Below are 4,764 nucleotides of genomic sequence, written 5' to 3'. Positions count from 1 at the left end.
AGGTTGGGCCTTGCTGGAGGAGTTTTATTCAAAGCGAACTGTCAAGGGGTTCCCATAACACCCAACCACGTAAGGAACGCAATCAAGGAACATAACACTGGTATGACGGAAACTAGGGCGGCAAGAGTGGAACAAAACACCAGGCATAAGGCCGAGCCTTCCACCCTTTACCAAGTATATAGATGCATTAAGTAAATAAGATATATTGTGATATCCCAACAATAATCATGTTCCAACAAGGAACAAACTTCATCTTCACCTGCAACTAGCAACGCTATAAGAGGGGCTGAGCAAAGCGGTAACATAGCCAAACAATGGTTTGCTAGGACAAGGTGGGTTAGAGGTTTGACATGGCATTATGGGAGGCATGATATAGCAAGTGGTAGGTATCGCATCATAGCAAAAGAGCGAGCAACTAGCAAGCAAAGATAGAAGTGATTTCGAGGGTATGGTCATCTTGCCTGAGATCCCGCAAGGAAGAAGAACGAGTCCATGAAGAAGACAAATGGACGTAGTCGAACGGATCCTCACAAACACGGCGTTATCGGAACTAACCCGAACAAGCAACAACGGAAAGAAGCAAACAACATAATAAACAACCATCACATAAACATGGCATGATGCACAATCAAGTATGATGCATGTCCGGTTTAATGAAGCATGGACTGGCAAAGTGCACAAGCAATCCTACAAATTAAGTGGAGCTCAATATGCAACGAGTTGCATATTGACGAAACACCACGTGACTTATTTAGTTCTCTCCCGTTTATGTACTCAACAATATTAAATGTTGGTTAGCATGGCAAGAGGTGAAGCATATGAAAACTACCTATCTAGGCAAGTTTAAATGAGGCCGGAACAACAAATAACAAGTCCGGAAACTCCTCATGTGCATATTTTTAGGTTTGGTACTGTTCTGCCCTAAACCATATTTTAGAGTTGTGAAACATGCTAAGTAAGGTCACCATGATAATCTATGCATTTTCTACCCCATTTACATATATAGTTTATTAAATTTGGAGCTACAGTTATTGAGTTATGAATTAAATCATTTTAACATGGCATTTAAGCAAATTAATGCAAAAAGCAAGTTAAAAATTTTAAACATGGATGAAAATTGCAAATTATGAAACTACATGAAATTCTAAGCATTTTACCTATTTAAAACATTTTAATCTGATGCACGGTTTGCGAGTTATTAAATGCATGAACATGAAGGACTGTTCTGTAAATATGCAGTTTTCTGGATAATTGCTAAAATCGCAGCAGCAGAAAAAAACAGAACGGGCTGAAACTAGCTGGCCCGATAGTGCACAGGGGGATCTCGGGCGGCCGCTCACATAGAGGGCCATGGCCCAGGACGGCGAGGCCGGATCTGGATGTGGTCTTGGTGCGGTGCAGTAGAAGCGGCCCAAGGCGAAGAGGCCACGCGCATGATGCATGCCCAGGAGCGCGAAGGAGAGGGCGGTCAACGGGATCGAGCGGTTCCAGGCGCGGGGGAACTTGGCGCCGGTCAAAGTAGGGGGAATGACAACGCTCTCCCAAACCGGACGGAGTAGAGGCGAGGCTCTCGCCGGGAAGAAACAGGATGGCAGCAGCGGGCGTGCAGGGAAAGGCCGGTGAGGACCAGACTCCGGTGGAGCTGCGAGGGACGTGGCGTGCGGGCACAGCGATGGCGAAGGGAACATGCATCTCGTCCTCCCCGTTCGATGCAGAGGAGGCGCTCGGAGGAGCTCTGGTGGCCGGCCGATGCTCGGCTGCAGGAGGTGGACGAGGCCGGGACCTGGACAAGGACGTCGTGGATGTGGCGGCCGGTGGCAGAGATCCATGCGACAACGGCGATAGTGGAGAAGCTTCGGACGGCCATGGCGTCGAGGCGATGTAGGCCATGGCGACGGCGGCAGTCGCTAGTTCAGAGAGAGAGATGTGAGAGGAGAGTGGGATAGGGGAAGAAGAAGGAAGCGCAGGGGCAGACCTGCGAGGGGTGGCACCGTTGCTAGAGTTCGAGAGGGGCTCATCTCCCTGCGCTGACGAGGAGAGCGGGGAGGCTACGAGGACAAAGGACGACGGCGGCTCGGTCCTGCTGGCCGACGGCGCGAGGCTTGATGCAGGACTGCTGCGGGAGGAGTCCGGCGAGGCGTCCGTGCTCAGGCACGAGCAGAGGCGCATGGGAGGCGGTGAAGGGCACGGGGCTCGGGGCTCCGAGGGTGCTGTGCTCCGGCTAGGTGGTCGGCAGGGTCAGGCGGAGTCGGGCGCGGTAGGATCGAGTGAGGCAGGGAGCACTTGCTCTCATGCGGTGGATCGATTGGAGGAAGTGGGTGGCTGGATGGATTTGGATCGGGAAGGATGAAGCTGGTTGGTGGAAGGATCCCGAGGGGGATTCGGTGGAGTGGCGGCGGTGATGAGTGGAGGATGGGACAACTCGCCTAAAATTTAGGGTTGCCCTCTTATATACGTTATTGGATTAGGTTAGGGGGGTATTCGGTCCGTCCGATCGTAATCAGGTGGTCGAGAAAAATAGGCTAGGGAGTCCAAATAAGAAAACGGTGATGTTTTGTAGATGTTTGGGGATGTTCCGGACCCATCGGTCACGACTGTTCGGGTCGGGTCCGGGACAGCTTTCGGACGCGCGCGCGAGGAGGGCCGCAGGCTGACGAGAGGAGGTTAGGTTGGGCCTGGCGGACTGTGGAGAGCGGGTTGGGCTGAGAGAAGAGGGGAGAGATGCAGCCCGGCAGGGTTTTCGGAGACCGAAAACGTCCGACGATTTGACCGACTATAATGCCGCTATAGTTTAATGGTTGGGCTATCAAACGAGCTCCGGATGCGATGAAACTTGGTAGGCGGCCTACTGACAACAAAACAACACCGCACGCCAACTTTCATCCCATTCCAAGAGCATTTCCCGGCCACTTATAAAAATAATATTTCGGACGTGCCACGAGCGCGTGCGAGTGTGTCTGGGCTCAGAACGGACAAGGGAAGGAACTGGGGGAACCCGGACGGATGCAAGTTTTAAAAAACATGATGATGCAATGCACATGATGACATGCTAAGATGCGACACGCAAGCAAATGACAAGGAAACAACAGTGAAAAACTGGAAGACACCTGGCGCAACGGTCTCGGGGCGTCACACTGGGTTAACAAGTTAGTCCCAAAACTAATATAAAATAGCATATTAATGCATATAAAACATCCAAAATAGACAATATAATAGCATGGAACAATCAAAAATTATAGATACGTTGTAGACGTATCAACATGTGTGCGTATGTGCGCCGCTGTGCCCCCGCTCCCTTGCTGCTGTTCGCCCCCACGCTAGCTGCATCTGCCATGCACTCGCCGCTGTGCCCCTGGCCAGGGCCGTGGCCGCCGGCGCTCTCATCCGTGAGCACAGCCACACAGAGGGCTGGTTGGGCCACTACCTAGTAGGTGTTGGAGAACGTTGCATGGAAAACAACAAAAATTCTATGCACATGCAAGATCTATCCATGGAGATGCATAGCAACGAGAGGGGAGGGTATGTCTACATACCCTCATAGACCGTAAAGCAGAAGCATTTAACAACGCGGTTGATGTAGTCGAACACCTTCGCGATCCAACCGATCAAGTACTGAACGTACGACACCTCCGCGTTCAGCATAAGTTCAGCACGATGACGTACTCGCCTTCTTGATCCAGCAAGACGGGCGAAGTAGTAGATGAGTTCCGGCAGCATGACGACGTGGTGACGGTGATGATGAAGTTGTTCCCGCTGGGCTACGCCATGCACTGCGGAACCCCAAGGTGGCCGGCCGGCCACCCCCCTTGGGCGCCTGCCCTTTGGTGCCCCCTCCTTGTTTGCGTGCAGGCGGGGGGGGGGGGGAGGAAAGAGGGTCTAGCCCTCCCTCCTTTCCATCCCTAGGGCCGGCGGCCAAGGGAATGGGCGCGCCAGCCCCTTGTGGGCTGGTGTGTTCCCCCTCTTGGCCCATAAGGCCCATTAACGTCCCGGGGCTTCCCGGAACCCCTTTCGGTGATCCAATGACTACCCGATACACTCCGAAACCTTTCCGGTGACCAAATAGCATTGTCCCATATATCAATCTTTACCTCCAGACCATTCCGGAGCTCCTCGTCAGGTCCATGATCTCATCCAGGACTCTAAACAACATTCGGTCACCAAATCACATAACTCATATAATACTATATCGTCAATGAACGTTAAGCGTGCGGACCCTACGGGTTCGAGAATGATGTAGACATGACCAAGATGCCTCTCTGGTCAATAACCAATAGTGAAACCTGGATGCGCATATTGGTTCCTACATATACTATGAAGATCTTTATGGGTCGCTGATACGTCTCCAACGTATCTATAATTTTTGATTGTTCCATGCTATTATATTATCTGTTTTGGATGTTTTATATAGATTTATATGCTATTTTATATTATTTTTGGGACTAACCTATTAACCTAGAGCCCAGTGCCAATTCCTATTTTCACCTGTTTTGAGTTTCACCGAAAAAGAATACCAAACAAAGTCCAAACGGAATGGAACATTCGCGATGATTTTTCTTGGACCAGAAGCAAACCAAGAGACTTGGAGATGAAGTCGGAGAAGCCACGAGGCGGCCACAAGGACGGAGGGCGCACCCAGGGGGTAGGGCGCGCCCCCACCCTTGTGGGCCCCATGCACCTCCTAACCTATAATTCTTTTGCCTATATATTCCCATATATCCCTAAACCACCAGAGGCATCCACGAAAACACTTTTCCGCCGCAACCT

The sequence above is a fragment of the Triticum aestivum genome, chromosome 3A, assembly GCF_018294505.1.
Source record: "Triticum aestivum cultivar Chinese Spring chromosome 3A, IWGSC CS RefSeq v2.1, whole genome shotgun sequence".
Classification (NCBI taxonomy): Eukaryota; Viridiplantae; Streptophyta; class Magnoliopsida; order Poales; family Poaceae; genus Triticum; species Triticum aestivum.
Note: the sequence above shows the minus strand (reverse complement) of the source record.